We start from the raw sequence: 25269 nt of genomic DNA on the forward strand, positions 1-25269 counted from the left end.
GACACAGTCTCTATCTTTAAGGAGTTTCTGTCTAGTGTTAGGTAGCCCAACAGCAAATTCAACAGCACGTGTGAAAGTGCTCAGCGGGGCGCCCGACTTAAAAGGTGGGAAATTGTTTTGATTTTTAAAATGATACACAAAAATATCCGAGAGAAGAAATAAGCAGGGTTCAGAGAACAAGAAGACTCTCATATTTAGCTAAAGGTACAAGGGAAGAGGTTGAATATGAACATGAAATATAAGTAAGATTGAACAGGAGGAGGAGGGCTGGGATGGAGCACATTTCAGATGGAGAGAATCTGTCAGGTAAGCAACCTTGTTTACAGAGAAAACCAACAACTGATGGATACCCCAGGCAGTTCAGTGTCTTGTGCTATAGCAATAAAGTGTAGGAACTGAGACCCAGGCCCAGTGCTGTGACTCCCAGAGCTGGCGGCCATACGCAGGACCAGTTCCCAAGAAGAGGGCTTTGGGGCCCTTCCCTTCCCCCATTCTGACTCATTGTGTAACTGAGCTGAGTGTTAATGCTTCATTTCCCTTGGTCAAACCAGGATGATTTGAATGCACCTGCCTCTCTTCCGTCCCTCTGACCCTGGCTGCAGAGGGTGGCCGTTGTGAAGGGCAGGGAGCACTTCCTAATTGGGCTCCTGTGGTCGGGGCCCCACGTGCAGGCTTTTGGCGGTCTCACTCAAATAAGGTGGTGGCCAGCCGGCTGCTCAGCCACACTCGGGGGATGGTGTGGCAATTCCTTCTCAGTAGCCCTCTGGTCTGGTTTTGAAGTTGCATGTTTCAGAAGCTGGTGGTGTTCCTAAACACGGTAGGGGCGTGGGGTGGAGGGATGTGACGTGGAGCTCCACTTCCCAGCCTCTGTGTTCCGTGTCTCACTCTGTGAATCCTATCACTTCCAGCTGCCACCTCCCCACAAAATTAAGTGCGTCTGCAAAGCAGAGCAAGTAGTCTCACAGGAAAACAGGTGGCGAGGAGGAGACAGCACAAACTACAGAACACCACCACGCACCTGGAAGGGTCAGTCTCCTTTCACAGGAAGTGAGTTTGCCCGGGATCGCCTGCTGCATTGAGCAGGGGCCACCTTTTTAATGTGCAATGACAAAAGGGCTTGGCGAATCTGCTCAGGGCCTTTTCCCCCCAGCCACACCTGTGCAGTGGCCAGGAAACCATGACCCTGAGATATGTTATGGCACCTGAGTTATGGCACTGTCCTCCGACTCCTGAGAGGGTGAGTCAGTGTCCCAAGTAGAATACAGGTGTTGACCTGTTTGAATTCTCTCCGTCTCCAAGGCAGATAGTGACGATGACGATGAGGATCATGCGATTGATAACTTTCTGTCCCAGTGAGTCATACTGCTACTGAGCACTTTCACATTGGTTGACTCATTTTCTCTCCAAATCACCCTGGCGGACATCCTCATCTCCTCCAGAGGATCCTCCAGAAGACCAACGACCACTTCCAGGAGGTGGAATTCAGTGGCCATTCACTTTTTAGAGTTGGACACAGTGGAACTTTGGGGATTTGCATTGTGGTCTTGCCCTTACCAGCTGGGTGACCTTAGACAAACCACTTCACCCCTTGGAGCCTTAGCATCTTCATATGTAAAAAGGTGTTAATAATAACTGTCTCAGCGGGTGATCATAGGGGTTTAAAAGACTTCATGTACATAAAAAGGCCATTATAAACTCCAAAGCATTATGCAAATATTAATTGCCATCTATACAAGAATGGACTATTTGCAAAAACAGAGGTAAATATAGTTTTAAGATAGCAGGTGTGATGTGCCTGAAAGAGCACTTTACTTGGGATCAGAAGACATGGGTTTAATTTTGGCCCCTATATGTCGGGTGGTAATGAGGAGTGTGGCTTTCAGACAGGCAAACACAGCCAGGCAAATGATGCATCGTTTAGCTTTAAAAAAATGGCAGCCACCATCCATCCACCTGTCACCTTGAAAACCCAGGGAAACTCATTTTGGACTTAAGATTTTCAGAACTGGAAGAGAATACATTTGTGACATTTGGAGCCACTAAGTTGATGGTATTTTGTTACAACAGAAATAGGGACCTCATACAACCACCTCACTCTGACTCCTATTTTCTTCCTCCCAATCTGTAACCAAATTCTGAATAGGCTGGGGGGCTGCACCCAAGTTTTCCTCCACTTGTTCCCCTTTTGTGGTGGACTAGCATGGAGTTGACCTTTCTAATTCCATACAGTTCATACATTACTGAGATTTCTAATGGATAATTTTGGTTCCATGCCTCGTGTTGGCTGGAGCTTGCCCTTGGGCACTCAGGCTCAGGAAATGCAGCCTTTGTGACCGAGCAGGTCACTTAAACTCCTGGACTCTTTATTTCCTCATCTGCCATTTGGGATTAAAAGTTTCTTTCTATGCCTATCTCTCCAACTGGAGCATTAAGAGAAATACTAGCAAGGAAATCTCTTTGCCTCTTGTAAAGTGCTGTACAGGTGCGAACTCTGTTATCACATCATTATTATTTTAAGAACATAGCACTTTTCAGCTTAATTTCTTCTGAACTTAACATATATGTTGTGACAGGTGACAGATGCTCTGATTCTAGACAAGGGAGGAATATTTGTAAGGGGAATATCCACTTGGACATTGGGTTTGAGGACATCTTGATTATCTGTAAAGTTGAACTTCTAATATGGAACCCCAAATAAATAATTGCTTTATTTATTTATTTTAAATAAACCATCACCCATTTGGAGGTAGTAAAATGGGGGAAATTTCACTTGCCTTTCCCTTTGTAGAACTATAAATGAAACGACACATTGCTAATAAGAAACAGAGGCATCTGAAAACAGGGGCTTTTAAAATATCTTTGGCCACAAGACTGCTAAATGCAGAGAAGCTGTGCGTTACTGCAAACTGTGCTCATTGCATTTTGCCACTGAAAAATGGAAACTCTAGTGACAGGCTCTTTCTTAAACATTAAAACCACAATTTACCTAGACCTCACCCTCGACCCTCAGAATGGTTTATGCACCACAACCTCACTAACCTTGTCTGACTTGATTAGGATCAGAAAAAGAAATCAAGCAATCATTCTGTAAATTTGGTTGAAAGAACAGAGAATATTAGAATGCAAGGGGAAAGAGTTGGTGGAAGGGAAGGGCATTTATTAACCACTTAGTTCAAGTTGCAAGACTGTATGTTTCCATATAGACTATCTACTTTATTCTTTCTGTAATACCACCCTGTTATATGACTGTGTTCCCCATTTTACAGATAAGGACACTGGTGTTAGAGAAAGTAGGTACTATTTCAAAAGCTCTCAGTAGAATGGGGTAAAGCTTCTTTTCAGACTACTTCTAGCTTATCCCTTTAACAAAGAAGGGAAGTGAGATGAATTAGTGACCCGGAGGTCATGCACTTACTTAGTGCCTGCTTGAGTGCTAAAGTTCAAACTTATTGAGTAATTAGCTTGACTCTTCCCTCTGAAACTACCCCCAAAGTTCTGCAAATTCTTGTAAACCAAAAAACCTGCATAAGACACCAGGGCCTTTTAACTGTGCCCCCGATTTGGTGCTTCTCAGGCGTGTTACCTGGGGTTCTGGGCCTGACGCCATGGCTCTCACATGGGACACCAAAGTCCCTTCATCACCTCTCTGCCAGGTTTTGCTTCCTGATGACCAGCATCTGCTGAAAGTGGCAAGCAACCATTCTGCAAAGTGCTTCCCTGTGCCCTTTTAGAGGATAAAATAAGTACTGGCTTCGAAGCCACAAAACTGGAGGTCAGGACCTGGCTTGGCCTTTATCTCCCTGTGAAATTGTGGGCCAGTCAGACATGAGACTAAATGATCTCTCAGGTCTGGATTTATTATCTTTAGGAGATCAGTTTGATGGGTTTGTTTAAAATCTCAAACATCTGTGGTCAGTGATAGGAAGCTCTGAACAGATTTCATTTTGGCTATTTGGAATCTAAACTTTTATTCATTCATTCATGCTCTCTCCTTCCAGAGAGAGTACATCTCATGTTCTTTTGCGAAGAATGACCCAAAGGGACAGGATAAGACTGTTATAGACTGAATTCCTACCAAACTGGGCGAGCTAACAATGGAGAGTGTGTTGGTTGGGAGACTACCGCGACTCTAGTCTGCACAAGAAGAATAACACCTTTCCTGCTGTCTCACAGAATTGTTGTAAGACTACAAGACAGGGTATGTGAGCATTCTCAGGAAAGTGTTGAGTGTTATACGATTAATAATGATCATAATCTGCAGAGCCCTTGCGTGCTGGGCTTTTGGGTAGCTATTCTTATTCCCCTTTAACAGAGGAAGAAAAGTAGAAATGAGGAGTTGTGACCTTCTTAAAGACATTCACCCAGAGTAGGACTAGAGAACAACCCCCCACCCCCGGTCAGGAGTTCTCATTTCTAGAGCTGGGGTGCATTATGATCAACAAATAACCGAGCAAACGCACGTGGCTGAGTGTTTTCTGGAAACTATAGATGAGAGGGCATATGTCTGTGCTGTTGTGACCAGGTGCAGCAGCGGAATGGAGAAAGTGGCATGTTCCAATTGCTATTGGAACAAAATACCCCAAAACTCAGTAGCTTAAATTGTGGCTTAAGAATTTAGGAGGGACTAGGCTGGCTATTTCTGGCTCAGGGGCTGTCATTTGCTTGCAGACGGTAGCTGGAGCTAGAAAAGTTAGGGAGGAGTGCAGGAGCAGCCGGGGGCTGGCCAGACACCTCTGAGTCCCTCCAAGCGATCCCCTGCATGCAACAGGCAGGGTTTCCTCCCAGTCTGGCAGCCTCGGGGCAGCTGAACTGCTTACTTGACAGCTCAAGGCTTGTGGGTATTCTGGAGAACAAGGAGGAGACAGCAGCATTGCTTTCATTACATACCTTCAGTAATCACACAACGTCACTTACACTGCATTAGAATGATGACAAGCAAGTCACAACCCTGCCCACATTCAAAGGGAGGAGACTCAGATCCCGCCTTCTGCCAGGAGAAGTGGAAAGTTTTTAGAAGCGCATGAGGTGTGGCAGTCTGCCACAGGGAGCAGAGGCCGCAGCCGTCAGAGGGAGAGCGAGGGTCTCAGATCCTGGGAAGGGGGGCTGGCTATTTCTGCCCCAAGGATGTTAATTGTAAACCATAAGTCTTTATTGATAGACACGTTCCTCTGTGAAGGGAGGCTGAGAAAAATACCAGGAATACCCGATCATCTAACTGAGGAGTGTGTTAAGCCCGTGATAGAATGAGGGCGGAGTAGAAAAGGTCCTGAGATTATACCAATCAGTCTGTGGACAGCACACCGAGCAGGTGTTTATGGAAGCTGGCAGGTACAGCTCTGGGAAAATGTCCTTTTGTATCTCACAGACTCAAGTTTTTCTTTGAAAACATTAAAAAACTGAGGTTTTTCTGTATGGCTTAGTTATCTTGTAATATCCTTACATTCCTCTCAGCTGAGCAGAAAGTTAATAGATTCTGGCATAAATCAAAGATCCTTTTAACTCAATTATCCTTGGATAAAGTGATTTAAAAAAAAAAAAGAAAGAAAAAGAAACGTTAATTTATCCACCAGGTTGCTTTTTACTTTATGTATTTATATTGCCAGTTCTTTGAGCACTTTCTTTATGCCAAGTTCCGCGCCATCTCCTAGTGCAAACAAACACTAGGAAAACATTCTGGCTTCAATAGGCAAAAGCCACCCACTCAATAGATAGGAGGGAGTGAGGGATTTAGGACGGAGAACTGAGAGTGTCCTGAGAATAGAGTCCTCCATCCAGGTTTCTGGATTGCAGGGTTGAAAGTCCCAGGGAAAAGATGGGGTTTAAATACAGCTGTGTATGAGGCTGGGCTTAAACCCAGCTCTACATGTGTGGTTGTTAGCTGAGAGTACTCCTCAGGTCACTGCATGAATTAAAAGACACAATGTTTGTGAAGCCCTGGCTTGGCATGCGGTGGACATGCAGAAACCTGTTATTATCAGGTTGGATTTTATTGTAATTTAATATTAACATTCTAGTGTGAAGAGTCACTTCCTGTTTACAAGTCACTTTCATCATTTTCATCTCATTTAATTATCATAACAATCCTGTGATCTAGGCAATGTGCAGCCTAGAGCATTGATATTCAGGGAGGTCAAATGACTCACCTGGGGTCTCCTCGCTAATAAGTGGCAGGGCCAGGATTTGGAAGCGGGTGACCACACCACTCTATCATGCTGTCTCCTAAATTGCCAAATGACCTTGTGCAAGCACATCATGCCCCGTCCTTCAATCTGGACTCCGATCTCTACATCTGCAAAGTGAGAGGACTGAATTAAATTATGTCTGAGGCCCCGTCCTGGTCCCCCCATCTCTGATTAAAAGCGTGTGTTCAGCACAGACCCTACTTGCTCCAGAGCTCCTTGTGCAGATGGAAGCCTCGCTGCAGAGGGGCTGGAGGCTGGAGCTGTGCCCAAATCACAGGCCTGGCTGGGCCTTCATCGCTCTCTCTGCGTGCCAAAGGACGGAATTCTCAGGAGGACCTGAGTCCAATCTGGCCAACTTCTGATGACCTTAAGTTATCCTCTGACCTCGAACTTCTGAATATCTGAAGCTTATTTTTTAAATGACTTAGGAAAAGCCATTATAGCTCTCCAGAGCCTCTTTTTTTTATTACCCTCATTTTGTTCCTCCAACAACGGAGAGGGGAAACAGGGCGACAGGCAATCTGTGTGCAATTTTTGTCTCTGCTGTTGCTACCTTTCCATGTGACCCTGCGCAGGTCACATCCCAAACTGAGGGTTATCATTAAGGATTCTCCTTGCTGAAGGATCTGTGAGGCCGTGTGGCTTCCTCTTGAGGAAGAAATGGAAGACGTAGGTTATATACGACTTCAAGGTAAGAAAAACAACATTTTCTAATTACAATTAGAAAACTATTCAGGGATGGCCCACTTCAATTGCCTTTTGTAACAGCCTTTCTACTGTACTGCACAGAAGCAGGTGAGGTAAGTGCTTTCTGTATCTGGGTCCGAGAGAGGCTGTAAGTCTTCAACATAATATTGGTTTAAAGCAGCCTTTTCTTCTTTCTGCTTCCTTTCCCTGTTTCTGGATTGGATCAGAAATGAGTGAAAGTCGCACACAATGTAAATATCCAAGTCATGCTGGATGAAGCTTTTTTGTATCCTGACCCAGTCTCACTTCTCCCAGGGCATGCTGCCTTGCGTCATCTGGCCTCACTCTGCAGAGACCCAGGCAGGGGGCCCGTCTGCCCCATGAAGAAGGGTGGGCAGTGCTGGGATCTGCAGTGACAGAAGCTGAGGGCACCTCTCCTGTCGCTCCTCCACCCCTCAAATTAAGGAGTTTTATTTTGGTTTCATTTCAGCAGGGAGAAGAAAGAAAGAGCTATTTGAGCAATGCTTCACTTCCAGAGCAGAGAGAGGACAGACCCCTCTCCGGCAGCCCGATGACTGCTGCCAGTGGTCCCAAGGGATAGAGAAGAGGTCAGTTGCAACAGCCTTAGGAGCAGTTGCACAATTCACCACAAGGCCACAGGGCAGTGGGGAAGGGATGATTCTAGCCACGTGGAGCAGCGGATAATATGCTGGCCAGGGCTCTGGTCACCACTGTGCCATCAACTTTCTGTGTGACCTTGACCAAGTTACTGAACCTCTTTGAACCTTCATTTCCTCACCTGTCAAACTAGGAAATGCTATACTTTTAAATTTAAAAAAAAGTATCAGATGGGAAAAGTACTTTGTATAACCCAACCTATTTGTTTTATGCACTTGGCAATTGAGTATTACAGAGACAGATAGTGTCTTGCCCAGTGTTGCATGGCAGTAAAAAGCAATGTTATTTGTAGACGGTAAGACTCCCTCCCTCATGTTAAACTACTGCTTTTCCTTAGATGTTCGCCAAGGTTCTTCCCAGCTTCATTGTTCTAACCACTTAGTTCCCCCACCTCTGGCTGATGTCTCTGGAGGTAGTCTCTTGTTGGTCACTACGTGCTTCCTTTGGGACTCTTAGTGACATTATAGAGTTCCTCAATTTCTAGTAAGGCCAAACAAGTCATCTCCTCAGCAAGGCTCTATGGTCATTGAAATGTTCGTAATCATCCAGGCTCAATTCAGGTCCAATCTTTAGACACAGTGTTGGGCAAGGGCGCAGTCAGTGTGGCCACTTGGCCTTGTCTATAGACACGGATGCTATAGAACCCACCAAGAAAACCTGTGTTCTAGGTCCTGCTTGTTCCCTGGATGACATCGTGACCTTGGACAAATCTCAGCCCCCTTACAAGCTTCAGTTTCCACATATTTAAAACAAATTGGTTGAACCGGATGATCCCTAAGATATCTTCCAACTCTGACATTCCATAGCGCAATATTGTCCAAACTTTCTATGCCTCGGGGGATTTTGGTTAAAAACTAGGAGGATGATCTTCACTAAAGAAAACCTGGGAATACTTGCATGTCCTAGGAATATTAAACAAATACTGAAAAAGAAATCCAAGATATTACGTTGTCCCGTACTTTTGACTCGTATTTTCCAAGGTCCATATCAAATGTTCATGACATCACTATGTTTTAATTTTCATGTGAAGAACAGTAGATCAGGAGATAGAAGTAATTCCTATTATGGAAATTAATTGTGCTATTTCAGAATCTTATTGAAGCTGATTATATTGTGTGGACATGACTGGATCTTCAGCTTCGTGGACATAGGTCCTGCCTTCAAAGCTCATCTCTTCTAGGGAGCTCAGACATGGATATAAATTACTCAAAGGCAAAATATGACATTTTAAAGATAGAAAGGATCTTAGAGAGGTCATTACCTATCCGGGAGTATTGGGAAAGTCTTCATGGATGAGTTGAATTTGAGCTTGGTTTTGGGAAAGAAATGAACATCAAAGGTAAAAAAGGAGGCCCATCACAGGTAATACTGTGAAAAAAAGCAGAGGCAGGGAATTCATGGCAAGTGGAGTGGCTGGTGACTGAGAAGTTCCCCTGGCTCGAGCACAAGTTTCTGAGAAGTAGTGAGAAAGAAAGCTAACTATAGTATGTTCATATGTCCTATCTTTTTGGTTAGTATGTAAGTACTTTTAGGTCAAATCTTTGTTCATTTCATCTTGGGTTTCCTATTAAAGATGACACATAGTCACCTCTGAAAACATTTAACAAATAAATAAGTTATATGATTACGTGGTACTTTTCTCCCCAAACCATCCATGGTTGTATCAGGGGTCCTCAAAACTACAACCTGTGGGCCACATGAAGCAATATGATTGTATTTGTTCCCGTTTTGTTTTTTTACTTCAAAATAAAATATGTGCAGTGTGCATAGGAATTTGTTCATAGTTTTTTTTTTTTTTTTTAAACTATAGTCTGGCCCTCCAATGGTCTGAGGGACAGTGAACTGGCCCCCTGTTTAAAAAGTTTGAAGACCTCTGGTTAGACTCTCAGAAGTCAGATTGAACATGATACTTACCCTGTAGCTGTGAAGTGCCACCACTCAGCCCTGTTACTAGAGGTAGGGTATCTCTTACTTGGAGAATAGAGCATGTCATGTTCATCACCTTCTAACAGTGAAAATGTGACATATACACAACAGAAAACAAGGTGCTGAGTTCAGCAACTCTGATGCAGAAAAAAGCCATCAACTACAGTTTGGTTTTTTTTGTTTGTTTTTTTGCAATGGCCTATTGGGCCAGTTCTAGGGACAACAGAACAAGAGAATCCTAGAAACCATCCCTGGGTTGCAATAAATAAAATCCCCAAAGAAAACACTATGATAAATATTTACTGAGATTTTGTCACTTAGCAATGTAATATCTGGACTGCTGAAGAAAGAAATAAAGACTCTGGACTTTTCTATGTCTGGATTATAGTAGAGGATAACAAACCCACACGTGTGATAAAATTACACAGAACTAAAGATACATACACAAAAGGGTACAAGTAAACAAAACTGAGGAAATTTGAGTAAGATAGGTAGATGGTATCATTGTCAATCTCTTGATTCTGATTTTGACCCGTAGTATTGCATGATGTTATTACTGGGAGAAACTGGGTAAATGCTACATGGGCTCTCTCTGTATTATTTCTTATACCTGCATACGAATCCACAATTATCTCAGTACAGTTTTTATTTAAAAAAATTGGGCCAGTCCTAGCTACCTAGGAGGCTGAGGCAAGAGAATCACTTGAACCCAAGAGTTTGAGCTGAGATGCTATGGCACTCTAGAGAGGGTGGTGAAGTGAGACTGTCTTAAAAAATAAAAAATAAAAATAAAAATGGGCCAAGGTGAGTTCATTAGTACATTTAAAAAAAAATTTTTGCTTTTTTTTTTACTTATTATTATTATTATTTTTATTTTTATTAGTTGGGATTCATTGAGGGTACAAACAATTATGTCACGCTGATTGTATTTATTAGATCAGTGGTTCTCAACCTGTAGGTCACGACCCACAGGAACTGTATTAAAGGGCTGTGGCATTAGGAAGGTTGAGAACCACTGTCTTAGATGAAGTCCCTCTTCATTGGTACATTTTTGAGGAGTAAATTATACCAATTCTCCACAATCTCTTCTAGAAGACAGAAGCAGAGGAAATACTTTTGAGCTCATTGTATGAGTCCAGCATTACCCTAATACCAAAACCTGACAAAAACATTAGTTAAGAAAACTACAGAGCCACTATCTGTCACAAACATAAATGTAAAAATCCTCAACAAAATATTAGTAAATTGAATCCAAAAATGTATAAATATAATTATAAACCATGACCAAGTAAGATTTATCCCAGATATCTGAGGCTGATTAAACATTTAAAAATCAATTAAAGTAATCCACTACTTTACAGATTCAACAGAGTAAAGAATAAAAATCACGTCATATCAATAGATGCGGAAAAAGCATTTAACAAAATCTAATATTCATTTGTGATTAAAAAAAAATCTCTTAACAAGCTAAAAATACAAAATAACTTCCTCAACTTGATAAAGAACATATATACAAAACATTACACTTAACATCATACTTAATGGTGAGAAACTAAAAGTTTCCTACTAAGATCAGGAAAAAGGCAAGGAAGTAACATCTCATTACTGCTTTTGTATATTGTACTGAAGGCCCTCACTATTGTAGTAAGACAAAAGGAAATGAAAGATATATATGGATTGAGAAAAAAGAAGTAAAACTGTCTACAGATGACATGATTATCTATGTAGAAAATCAGGAAAAAATCAACTAAAAAACTCTTAGAACTAGGCGGTGCCTGCGGCTCCCAGGAGTAGGGCACTGGCCCCATATGCAGGAGGTATCAGGTTCAAACCCAGCCCTGGCCAAAAACTACAACAACAACAAAAAAACTCTTAGAACTAATAAATAACAATGATTTAGGACATAAGTTAATTATTTTCCTATACACAGCAATAAAGAGGGGCAACTTGAAATTAAAAATACGCTACCATTTACATTAGCACTCCAAAAGTGAGGAGTGCTTTATATTTAAGTATAAATCTAACAAATGCACACAAGATTTATATAAGGAAAACTGTAGAACTCTGATGAAAGATATCAAAGAAAAACTAAACAGAAAGATATTTCAAGTTCATGGATAAGAAAACTCAATCTTCTCAAGATGTCAGCTCTTTGCAGCCTGGTCTATAGATCAAACATAGTCCAATCAAAATCTCATCAAGGATAGCAGTAAACTGATCCTAAAGTTTACTTTAGAAAGAAAAGATCCGGTATAATCAACTCAATATTGAAATAGAGGAGCCAAGTCAGAGGACTGATGCTACCAAACTTCAAGACTTGCTACAAGTCCACAGTAATCAAGACAGTGTGGTTTTGGTGAAAGAAAAGACAAATGAATCAACAGGATGGAATAAAGGGCCCAGAAATAGACGCACACAAATGGAGTCAACTAATCTTTGACAAAGGAGAAAAGGCAATAGAGTGGTCTAGAAATAGTCTTTTTAGTAAATGGTGTTGAAACTAGACATCCACATACAAAAGGAAGGAAAAGAAAGGAAAGGAAAGAAAGGAAAGGAAAAGAAAAGAAAAGAGGAAACAATATAGACAAAGATCTTATACTCTTCACAAACATTAACTGAAAGTGAATCATAGACCTAAATGTGAAATGCAAAACTACAACATAAAATTTCTTGATGATAATGTAGAAGTAAACCTAGGTTATCTTGGGTATACTGATGACCTTAAAGATACAACATCCAAAGCGTGATCCACGAAAGGAGTAAGCGACAGGCTGGACTTCATTAACATTAATAACTGTGAAAGACAATGTCAAAGAATGAGAAGATGAGCCTCAGATTGGTAGGAAATATTTGCATAAGACATATTTTATAAAGGGCTGCTATCCAAAACATAAAAAGTTTCTTCTTATCTGATCCATGAAGAAAAAAGAAATACAGAAAAAAAAAAAAACTCTTAAAACTCAACAACAAAAAAATGAACAAGCTGACTACAAAATAGGCAAAAAACCCAAACAGACATCTCTTCAAAGATGTACAGATGGCAAGGAAGCCTATGAAAAGATGTTCAACATCATGTGCTATCAGGGAACCGATAACTAAAACAACCGCGAGACACTACTACATGCCTATCAGAATGGCCAAAGTCCCAAACTTTGACAACACCAAATGCCAGTAAGGATGTGGAGCTGCAGGAACTTTTACTCATTGCTGCTGGGAATGCAAAATGGCACAGGCACTGGGAGGCAGTTTAGGGTTTCTCATAAAGCTAAACTGTGCTCCTTGGTATTTGCCAAAATGAATTAAAAATTTATGTCAATACAAAACCTGCACATGGATGGATGTTTACAGCAGTTTTATTTATAATTTCAGTTTTATTTATAATTGCCAAAACTTGGATAACTAAGATGTTCTTCGGTAGTCGAATAGACACGTAAGTCATGGTACATACAGATAATGAAATAAAACTATCAAGCCATACAAAGACATGGTGGAAACTTAAATGTGTATTTAAAAGAGAAAGAAAGCAATCTGAAAAGGCTACATGCTATATGATTCCAAACATATGACATTCTGAGAAAGGCAAAATTTGGGGGACAGTAAAAGAAACAGTGGTTTCCAGGAGTAGGCGGGGTGGGAGGTGGGCAGCTGGATGGCGTGGAAAGAGGTATAAACAGGCAAAGCACAGAGGATTGTCAGGACAGTGACACTTATCTGTCTGATACTACAATGGGGGATGTATATAGTTATGTCTTTGTCAAAACCCATACAACAGAACGTGTGTACACCATCAAGAACGAACCATAATACAAACTATGAACATTGAGTTACAGGGCTGTGTCATACTATTAGTTATAAGGAGAGTCACACTACGGTGTGAGATGTTGATAGGTGGGGAGTGTGTGTGTTGGGGGGAGTAGGTATGGGAATTCTCTACTTTCTGTTCAATTTTGCTCTGAACCTAAAACTTCTCTGAAAAATAAAGTATGTTAATTTTGTTTTGAAAAAAATGAATGAATAATATAAAAAGCAGGAACAGTCTTGAGCCTCAGTTCTTTATGGTCAATGTTGTCTCTGGAATCCCTGTGGCTCTCTGGGATCATATCAAGAGGTTAATTAATTTCAGAACACTAATTTCACAATAATACTCACACATTATTTGCCTCCTTCCACTCATTTTATTGCAAATATACAGTGGAGTTTTCCAGAGGCTATATGACATTGCAACAGATTGAATACAACAGTGGCTAAGAGAATCCAGCCGTCCTCAATTAGACCAGACATTGAAGAGATATTGCAAAAGTATAGAACAATATCATTCTTCTCACTACATCTGTTTTGATTTGGAAAATAGTTATTTTTCAAAAAAAAATACTACTTATTTTAGCATGTAATGAGTTTATTGTTATTTTTAATGAAATAATAAATACCGTGTTATTTTTTTTTTTAATCTGACATACTTGCTACTTTGTGCAGGACATAAGAACATAAGCAGTAAAAAGGGTACAAGTGGGAATTGTCACTGGTGAATGACAAGTGAGGATCATGGACGCTCAGGGGAGACTGAGTCTCTTCTGGCCAGAGTAAGCAGAGAAGGCTCCAGCTCAGGGAGAAGGTGGCATTTGGGTTGACTTTGACATATGGGTAGAGTTTAGACACTTGGAGATAGTTGAGGAAAGAGAAATAGACATTCAGCAGAGTGCAAAGATACTGGGCAAAATGGTGAATGGGAGACTGAAGCAAGTAGGAGACATAGAAAATGGAAAATAAAGCTGTGATGATGGATGATCAAAAGTGAGTGTGCGTGCATGATGTGGACAGGATGGAGGAAGGACTGAAGTCCTAATTAAAGGGAAGAGGTTGTTTGCTTTGTTTGTATTGTTGCTGTTTTAAGTCAGGCTTACTGAGGTGTAATTTACATCCAATAAATTTCCACCTGTTTTTAGCATTCACTTCTCTGAGTTTTGACAAATGCATATAGTCATGTAACCAACACTATCATCAAGGTCTAGAACAGTTCCATCACCCCAAAATATTGTTTCTTGTTGAAGTCAATGCTTCTCCTCACCCCCAATTCCTAGGATCTAGTGATCTATATTTAAGCCCCATATATTTTATTTTCCTTTTCTAGAACATCATGTAAATGTGATCATAGAGTAGGCTGCTTTGGAGAGTGTTTTTTCCTACACTTAACATGATACACTGGAGATTCATCTGTTTTGTGGTGGGTTATCGGTAGATCATTCCTTTTTGTTGCTAAGTAGAAATCCACTTGTATGGATTTTTCAGTTTATTTAACTATTCACCAACAGTTCAACCTGTTCAATAATCAACAGGCATTTGGGTTGTTTCCAGTTTGGGGCAATTATAAATAAAAGTTGTTACATACATTCATTTACAAACGTTTATATGAACATAAGTGGAGAAGTAAATTTTTAAAGGTGGTGAAAATGGTTCAAAAAACCCAGTTGAATACAATCTCAGCTCCAACAGTGTGCCTGAAAACCTTTTGATATCCTTCATGTTGGTGATTTAATGACCAGCATCAGGATTCCTAAAATTAATTATTTAAAACCCAATGTTACTAATGAGAGACATGAAGCTAACATTTAAAATCAATTTACCAGCTTATATATCCAAGAAATTCCTGCCGGAGTCAGGAAACCATCAAGAGAAGGCAAAGCCCAAAACAAATAAACAAAAACACTATGGAAATTCAAGGAAAATCTTTAGGCTTGTTCTCCACCTAACCTCCGAGTGATCATGCGAGAAGATTATGGTTGGTGAAGATGAAGAACTCTTTGCATTTGTGAAGAGGTCAAATGTTAGTCATCCATGAGAGTCTGCTGAGTGGAGCTCAAGTGAATTACAGTCCAATAATAAGTCCTCCATGGAAAAAACTTACCCTCCTCTATGGCCAAAGCTCTGTCTACAGATGGAGAACAAGAGATATTGCAATGAAACAGTAGAGGCTTGAATCCCACAAATATTGAACATATAATCATTCAGGCTGAAATTTGCCCTGAAACCATCTACCACAAATGTGGGAGAATTCACGAGGAACTGCTTACCCCCCTTCCCACTATTGAGGGGATCTCTATATACTAGAAAACAGTTTAGCTCTAATTGTTCCATCTTCCTGGGGTGGGGGGAATGGCATTTCTTTTTTTTTTTATTTTTTATTTTTTTGTAGAGACAGAGTCTCACTGTACTGCCCTTGGGTAGAGTGCCGTGGCGTCACACGGCTCATAGCAACCTCTAACTCCTGGGCTTACGCGATTCTCTTGCCTCAGCCTCCAGAGCAGCTGGGACTACAGGCGCCCGCCACAACACCCGGCTATTTTTCTGTTGCAGTTTGGCTGGGACTGGGTCCGAACCCGCCACCCTCGGCATATGGGGCCGGCGCCCTGCTCACTGAGCCACAGGCGCCGCCCTGGGAATGGCATCTCTTAAAATGAATTTTCTCCAACCTAAAGACTGATAAAACTCTTTGGAATGGAGGAAAGGGAAATTTTAGTTACTATGTTCTGTAGTGTTAGTGTACAATGTGTACAATGCACACATTTTTGCCCAAATTTTTGAGGGAGGAATAGGGACGTGTATCACAACTGGGCAGTATAGCTCAGGAGCAAGGATCCCAGTGAGCCAATAAGGGCTGCTGTGCTTTCCCTCCTGGGCTTGCCAGGTACACAGGGCTCCAGTCCAGGAGGATGTGGGATCCATGGGAGTGGGCCAGAGTGACCTCTATGGGTGATCAGGGGAGGAGACAGTGGCAGGGCTAGCAAGGTAGGCCATGGCTATGTGGTGAGAGGGCTGAGGCCTGAGACCCAGTAGCATGGAGGAGACCAGGAGCTCTGTGGAGGGCACCAGGAGCCCCACAGAGGCCCCAGGGACCCATCTGCAGGCCATGTGGCCTCAGAAGTTTTCGCCTACCCACACAGCCATCCCAGGGAGGGAAAGCCTCCCAGGAGAGGGAAGGGGTAGCCTTCAGAGAACAGGTGGCTACAGGAGGGCAGTGCAATCTGCACATTTATTGGGGGAGTGTTAGTCCTCCCAAGATATGTCTCTCCCAGCCAAGAGCAGGCCACTTTCTCAAGGAACATTTTCCCGAAAGTTTGGGCCATAAGCATGAGTGAACATTATTCATGGGAGCACAGTTTACACAGCAAAATATGGGGTAATCCAATTACCAACACAATACAGTTAGCAACACAACCCCTTCCAAAGTTCCTTCTTACCCACCCCCTCAAGATCTTCAGCACTTTCAATATTCTCCAACATTCCATATGATAATGCTTTGAGGTTGAACTTAAATATCTTCTTCTCTCTGAAGCCTGTCTCAAAACTTCAGTTAATTCCTCCTTTCTCTGTGTCCCCATTGTATATTACCTGCACCTGTCTAAAGCATTTGTCCCAACATATTGTTATTTGTTCATTTATCTGTCTTTCTCCATTGCTCTATGAGTCCCCCTAAGAGTAGCAACTCTACTATATTCGTTCCCTGCATCTTCAGTATTTTACACAGCTTCTGGCTTCCAGGAAGTGCCCAATAAGTATTTTTTTAATTGATTTTTATTGCAGTGGTCACCTACTTGTCACTGATAGTGACCCACTGAAGCAACTTATTGCTTTTGCAAACTTTTTTGTCTGATACAAAGTTTGTCCTTATGATGAATCCAACCAGGTGTTGATAATTTTCACTCATCTTTATTTTAGTTCTTGAGAGCCTCACATAATTGCTCAGGGACCCACATCCATATTAGACCTTCCAGATATTTCAAGATAGCAGTAGTGACATCTTCGAGTCTTCTCATTTCCCTGCTAACGTCTATCTGTTCCTTTACTTGGTCTGAATTAAGATTTATTTTATCTGCAGAATTAAGGCAACACAAACTACTGCTAAAAATGGCATTGGCTCTGTGGTGGGAAGAATCGGAATTGGGAGGAATTGGCTGTGACTCATCTCAGCTGAACTCATTCGTGATGATTTCTCAACTCACTTTTACCCAAGAGGTATAACATGTGATTTTGAGAAGGTTGGTGGATTAGCTACTTCGTTTCACAGAGCCTTTCTGCTAAGGATCACAAAAGGTGATAATAGGAATTTGGAGTTTAGCTCTTGGATTAAAGAACGGCCAGTGAAAATGGTGGCTTCTGAAGGGCAAGTGAAAAGCCAGCAAATGCCTGGAGAGATGAACTGACTTTGTCCTGACCGCACAGCCAAGCAAACGGCCAATCACTTAAATAGTAACAACAACAAAATCAAATTTCTACTTGATTTCATAGGTCCTCCTCCCTAGCAAAAACCCTTGCATATTTTAAGATATTAAACTAATATTAACCCATATACATATTTTAAGATATTAAACTAATATTAACATATTTAACTTCAAAACTGTTCAGGCATTCATTAAAAAAACATAGAGTGCCACTGTATGTTAGGTTTAATATTAGATGCTGGGAACGTGAAGTTGAATATGACATGTTTCCTCCATGAACCAGCACGGCTGTGCGAACACGTAAGTAGGGGTATAATGTATAATAGAGAAACATACAACGTGACAAGATATTAAGACCCTACCCACAGGGTCTTAATAAAAAGTACTTAGTGGGCACTTGCTGCAAGCCAGGTACTGTATTAGAGAAAGAGAACTTTTAATGCCATCTGGGGAGGTCATGAAAAATAACGCAAGAAATAACATTTAAGCCTACTTTAGCATCATTGTGTGGATACAATATTCATACAATCGTGCAGTTGTGAAAGATTTTTGCAGTGAAACAATCACTATACACCAGGAAAAAAGCTGACCAATCGCTTTTAAGTTTGTATTATGGGTATTTGTTTGTTTATTCATAATAAACCTTTACTGAAAATCTTCTAAAATCCATCTATTAAGAATTGGGAGAAAGAGAAAGATGAATTAAACATGAACTTAGCATAAAACAGGGGACCTGGACATAGGCTCACTAATACAAGGCTATGAAAGGGCAGGGGACTGATGGTGAGGAGAAGAGAAACCAATGTTCGATTCAGTTCAGCTTCTATTTATTCGTTCAATATTTATTGAGCAAGACAAACAGTCCTTCAGGAGCTTGCAAACCGAGTACTGTCACCACGGGGCTTTGGACAGTTACTTTCCTTTTCTAGGAGGGGCGTTGCCATATACAAAATAATGTCTTTGTTTTCACTGGTGTCTAGAATTTACTTCTCTTAACATGTTATCTCTCTACAGATGAACCAAGAAGGAAATAGAAAGGAAAGCCTTGAGGAAAACTGAGGGTTGAATTTGCCCGCCTCGAGATTCTGGATTGGGCAATTTGGATCGCAAATTGTATAATGTAGAAAGGACTGATTGTTTATTCTGTTCCAATGATAATGTTGACAACAAGTTGGATTAGAGGTGGGTAGAGTAGCCTTGATGTCAATAAAATTTACCAGGTGTGAAGTACTAAGTTGCTATGGAATGATTGTTTCTACTCCAAAATGTATCTGTTATTCTAATCAGATTGCTTAAAATCATTTGCTCTTCATCCTTTTGGTTCTGTAAATCATCCATTAAAACGCAGAGATATCTACAAACCACAAGTTCTCAGTATGAATATAGTCTCTTTTTTGTTTTAATCTATGTCCTGGATATAGTGCCCTGAAGATAAAAATTGGTAGGCATTTGCCAGTTGGAAAAAATAGCAGAAAGAGCATGTCAGGCACAGGACATAGCACAAGCCACGGTCTGGAGTAGAAATGTCTGTGCTGTGTTCAGGTATGTAAATCTGTAGGCTAGCTTGTTTTTTTTTTTTTTTTTTTTGCAATGGAGGCTTTTAATCAGGGAATACCAAGAGACAAACAATGTGAAATGAGAATTGGGTCCAGAGAGTGCAAGACCTCAGATGTTGGGTTTAGGAGTCTTTTTTTTGGTTCTTTTAATTATGTAGGTACAGGCCAAGAAATGTTTTAGAGAGATTAATCTGGATCTGGATGGCTTGTGCAGCATAGGAGGAAGCAAAGAGGTGTCGTCATAAGTAATCTTCCAAGTGCACGTGCCGGAAGTGACCATTTCCATGTATCCTCCAACTCCCTGCCATGTAAGTTTTCATGGTATGCGTGTGTGCACTCTGTTTCATTGTCTGCCAAATAGCAGGTGGCCCTGTCTCAAGGAAGTTCCTGCTCTGTGTTGGGAGATAAGAATTTGGCCTTCTGTGTGAGTGGGCTCTGAACAGTAAGTCTCCAGCTACCCTGAGACAGCCTTTGGCTTGCCACCGCCAACCCTATTCCAGGTTCTTAGGCAACGAGTCAGAGCTGACACTGGCCCCCAGCCCCTCCTTGCTTTACTTGATGTGCCAAAAGTTCACACATCAAGTGACACAGCCTCAATGGTTGTTTCCCTTTCTCTAACATATTGCTTTGGAAATGATTTTGTAAATTAAAGAAAAAAGGTTGGATGGTGTGTACTATGAGATGTTGCGTGACAAATTCATGTCAAGAAAAATACCACCACAATAGCATCTCACACCACTTGGTAGTAACGTTTCTGCATTTTAAACGAAAATTCAGTAGGCATATTTTTAACTTCATATTATGAAATAATTTCAAATTTATAGAAGAGATGAAAGAATAGCACAACAAATTCTATATACTCTTCTCTCATAGTCCCCCAATGTTAACATTTTTACCATATTCTCTTTCTACAGATATATAAAGGGGGTTTTGTTTGTTTTTCTGAACTGTCTGTGAGTATGCTGTAGATAGACTATCCCATTAGCCCCCAATACTTCAGGATGTATTTTCTGAAAACACGGGTTTTCTCTTAAGGTAACTGCAGTATAATTAGCAAAATCAGCAAATTAATATTGATATAATATTAATGCTAATCTGCAGGCATTATTCAGATTTCACCATTTGTCTCACTAAAGGACTTTTTTTCTCCCCTCCCCTTGGTTGGTGGAGGCTGTTAATAGTCCTTTCTCTGGTGGGACTGGCTTTATTCTGATGGTATTCTCTCAATTTTTGATGTTAAAATATACTTTCTTTAATGAGAAAATAGTATTTTTATTAGCCTTTTACAGTACTTATTAGGAAAAATTAAAGATGTCATGCTCATATCATTCCTCTAGTTTCATTAATTCATTCATTATCTGAGTTTAAAAACCACTGATGTAATTTAATCCTCCATGGTTGGACATTTAAATTGTTTCCAGATTTTCAAAATTCAAACATTGTTGCAGTAAACAAACTTATAATTTATCTTTTCATTAACATGTGGTCATTTGCATGGGATAAATCCAAAGAAACAGAGAGATCAAAGGAAGATACAGAGCTGCGAACCGCTGGAGCCTCGGCTACCATGAGAGCCATGGCAAGAACTGTTTTCTTCCTGGTTCCCATATCCAAGGTAAATATATACTCCCAACTGAGCAGTTACCCGGGTTAAAGGATTGTGCACAGATGTGGAAAAATATGTATGACCCCACCCCTCAGCTTCCTCCAGGGATGAGCTTTTAATTGTTGTGCATTGGAGAAAAATCAGCTTTCCCCTTCCATGTCAGGGTGACCTTCACGGATTCCTGCAGGCTCAGAGTCTTCCTACAGATCCCCTTACAACTCTTCCAACTTGGCTGTTGAAAGGGTGTTTTCCTCTGCAGCTAGCATTTGGGTAGGCTGAATGGTCCCGGGGGCAGGGAATAGCTACTGTGTGCTCTAAATTGACTTTGAGCAAATAATCAACACATTGAATCCCACAAAGGCATAAATATATTCATGATCTATGTATATATGACTTAATAAAAAAATAAATAAGTGGACTTTGAAAGTCCAGGAGATAGGCCCTGCACTTCTAATGTTACCTTTTCCTTTTATTCCATTTCTGTTTTATTCAAGGAATTTAATACAAATATTTTCAGACATTCTCTGTTTTCCTCACTCAGAAGACCCTCTGAAAAACGTATGGGAAAAAGTGCATGCTTCAAAGTCTGTTTTCTAGGAAAGAAGACTTTGTGTTCAAACGCTGAACACTCTCTCTAGCAACTAGAGCTGGCCCCGGAGCACATAACCTGAGAGAGGTTTACATCTCATTACCCTACATCACTTATATACAATTGGCTGTAAAGATATGTAAATATCCTAGAATATCCTAGAATTTTAGAGCTTATCGGAGCTTCGGAACAAAGGGTCCATTTTATAGATGAGGGAGCCTGAAGGGTGGAAACCACTTCTCCCAGGGTCATGGTCTCCATCTGGCCATGGTCTCCTGGAAGTGCAGCAAACAATCTACTCAGACACCAGGATATTACAATTTCCACTTATGTAATTTTGAAATAATTATAGATTCACAAGAAGTTGTAAAAACAAAATGAAGGGAGGTAGGTCCCATTGTATCCTTCACCTACTTTTCCTCAGTGGTAACATCCTGAGTAACTATAGTTCAAAATCAAAACAAGGAAATCAACCTTGGTACACACAACCTAAAGAGCTTGTACACGTTTTCCCAGTTGTTACATTTACTTACTGCGTGTGTACGTATGTGGTCCTATGCAATTTTTTCCACAGGTGTAGATTCATATAACTGCCAAGAACGTCTATTTATATTTTAAATCCAGAAAGAAAGAAAACTTAACCAATGCTTAATAATTGGATGGGTGGGTGCTGCTGCCCAAATTGGGCTCCACGTGTACATGAGACAATTGCATACTTCATAACATACCTGAGACCTCTTAAAAGGAGAATGGGAATTGAACAGCCTGGTGATCCATATCCATTCTTTCTTAAACTCTCAATGTATTGTGACAGTCTTCAGTTAACATGTGTCCCATCAGATGGATCTATGGATTATATTATCCAGTCTTCACTAAACTAAACTTTTCAAAATGGACTTCAGTGAGTTAAAGTAATGTCTGCCTTCAAAGATTTCTATAAGCAGTTGGGCAGGGTGGCTCATGCCTGTAATCATTGAGTTGATTGCTTGAGTTCAGGAGTTCAAGACAAGCCTGAGCAGGAGCAAGACCTGGTCTTTACTAAAAATAGAAAAACTAGCCATGCATTATGGCAGGTGCCTATACTCAGGAGGCTGAGGGCAGGAGGCTCATTTGAACCTTGGACTTTGAGGTTGCTGTGAGCTATGATGCCATAGCACTCTACTTAGGGTGACAGAGTGATATTTTGTCTTCAAAAAAAAAGAAAAGATTTTCTACAAGCAGTGGATTGAAAATAGTATCTATGTTGCAAGCACAGCCAGACAATAAGGAAACAGCAGACCTGCTCATCCTCCTCCTCCTGGTAAAAGCTGTCCGGTAGGCAGGTGACAAGGAAAAACCAGTAACCATCTAATGGAACTGACAAGGAGGCAACCAAAAGACAATTGAAATTCTCCTGCAAATGTTTTGAGAACGGATTTATATCCACAGCTGTTCACAATGTAAGCATCTATTGTCATGAGATACAGTTAATGACAGGAAGAGGCTGTCATGATTGATAGGACATCCTGAAGATGATGACATGCCTTTCCAAAATGTTCACTCATGTCTAAAGTCACGTGATGCTCAGTAGGAGCAAACGGAATTCCGGTTACAATGCGGCAGCAAACTAAAGCACACACCTTTGCCCACTTATTAACTGTGAGACCTTAGGTATAACGTGATGCCTCCCCCACAGGCTTGTTGGAAGACCAAGGAAGAAAAAGATGTGAACATATTTGTAAATCATAAAGGATTCTGTGCTAATAGGATATGTACGATATTAGTAATCATTTTAGCATGACATTTCAGAAGAAAGTTAATTGAATAGGAATGTTATCTAATGGGCAAATCTTTGAGAACATGTCTATTTTTTTGGTAGTCTGGGTGGGGAAATAATTCTTTGAGGTAGAAAAATATATTCAGGAGTAGCAGCACCGTGGAGTGTCTGCAGACTCAGATTTGATGCTGACTTACTACTGTTGTGTCCTTGAGCAAGACGCTTAATCTCTCCAAGTGTCTGCTTCCTCATTTGAAGACTTGGTTAATGTATAACCCCTCTGGCAGGGTCATAGAGAGGATGGAATGAGACAATCATAGCTTGGCATAGTACCTGGCACACTGCCACTTCTCAGACCTCATGAGTTCTCTTTCTCCTCCCTCTTTCCCTTTAGGCAGCTCCTGAAACCGACTCCTGCAGAAAGCCTCCACTCCACCAACTATAACAAGATATTCGTGGAGGACTGGACTGAGTACCCGGATTTTTTCAGAAAACGCATAGCATTTAACAGTTTTGTGCTTGTAGTGAGTGCTTAATAAAAGTCTCATTAGATGAATGGTTGAAATTAATTATGTCTAAGGGGGAGCACATGTGGAGTCTCAGGTCAAAGTCCTTTGGTCTCGGGATTTCAGACACCAGCTGCTACTATCCGGGCTTATGTTGGACAGACATCAGTATAATAACACCTTGGATTTGTACAGAGCATTACAGTTTCCAAAGTCCTTTCTTTTTTTTTTTCTTTCAAATGAATATGAAGGTACAAATTTTTAGGTTACCTTGTTCTCACTTTCAAGGTAAAGTTCAAGTTGTAGTTGAGCCCTTCACCCAGGGGGTGGGCTATACACCCTCACACTGTGCACATTAGGTGAGATTACCCCAATCGCCCTCCCCTTCTTTCTCCTCCCCTGCCTCTCCCCTCTATCTTGCTACACTATATTTATGTTCTATTGTTTGTGTGGGAGTGTAATTGTTTACATATTGGTTTCATATTAGTAATAATGAGGGAGGGGAAAGAGAGCTAATGTGGTCTGAGAATGCGCAATGGGCCAGATACTATTACATTTCCATTCCTGAGATACTTGACTAAGAAGAATGTGCTTCAACTCCATCCAGGTGAACATAAAAGATATAAAGTCTCCATCTTTTCTTAGGGCTGAATAGTACCCCATGGTACACGTATGCCACAGTTTGTTAATCCATTCATGGGTTGATGGGCATTTGGGTTGTCCAAAGCACTTTCATACTCATCATCCTATTTGATCTTCATAATAAACCTTTGAGTTACTTAGGCCAGTACTCCTAAAAAGAAATCCTAGGCCCAGAAAAATAAAGCGACTGACTTAAGGATGCTAGGCCAGGCACCAGCCACAACCTGGATACCTGCCACCATCTTCTAAGCAGAAGCTTTGTGTTGGGTACATAAAGTACATTATTTTGTTTAGTCGTCAGAAAACCCTTGATTCAGTTTCTATTGTTGCTTTAAAAGCTACACCAAGGCTTAATGACATAAAATAATAATTTTATTATGAGCACCAATTCTGTGGGTCATAAATTCAAAAGAGATCACACACACAAAAAAAACCCAGCCTTCCTCTGCTTTGTGGTGTAAAGGGCCACAGCTGGGAGATGCAAAGTTTGGGAGCTCAACAACTATGCATTGGAATTTTCTAGAAGCATCTTTAGTCACATGCCTGGCAGGTGGCGCTCTCCGTCTCCCTGACGGGAGCATCTCCATGTGGCCTCTTCCAATTGGCCAGGTTTCCTGAAAGCATGGTAGCCTCAGTGTAATCACACTCCTCACAAAGAGGCTGACCCTTCTGAAAACAATTGTCCTTCCCCACAAAAAGGAGGAAGCTGGGTCACCTTTTGTAACCTGGCTCTGAAGTCCTAACTATTCCTTTTGCCATAAAATATTGGTTATAAGCAAGGCACAAGCTTACCCATGTTCCAGGGAAAGGAAGAGAGATCCCACCTTTTGATGAGAAGACAGGTATGGCAGATAGGTTGTGCTATTGTGGCCATCTATGGAAAATACAATCTGCCAGGCTCCAAGAAAGTATTTAAGAATGAGGA

At 41.0% G+C, this 25269-nt stretch overlaps 2 long non-coding RNA genes across 2 annotated transcripts; both read left to right on the forward strand.

Moving 5' to 3' along the window:
• The first annotated feature begins 6638 nt into the window (after positions 1-6638).
• Positions 6639-20708, forward strand: LOC128567817 (uncharacterized). Its single transcript, XR_008374936.1, has 5 exons — positions 6639-6873; positions 7360-7477; positions 18704-18871; positions 19111-19231; positions 19404-20708. It is a non-coding gene; the product is annotated as an uncharacterized LOC128567817 (long non-coding RNA).
• Positions 20709-20742: 34 nt separating this feature from the next.
• Positions 20743-23748, forward strand: LOC128567818 (uncharacterized). Its single transcript, XR_008374937.1, has 2 exons — positions 20743-20860; positions 23591-23748. It is a non-coding gene; the product is annotated as an uncharacterized LOC128567818 (long non-coding RNA).
• The last annotated feature ends 1521 nt before the right edge of the window (positions 23749-25269 follow it).

Source organism: Nycticebus coucang, chromosome 16 (assembly GCF_027406575.1).
Source record: "Nycticebus coucang isolate mNycCou1 chromosome 16, mNycCou1.pri, whole genome shotgun sequence".
In the NCBI taxonomy this organism is placed as follows: Eukaryota; Metazoa; Chordata; class Mammalia; order Primates; family Lorisidae; genus Nycticebus; species Nycticebus coucang.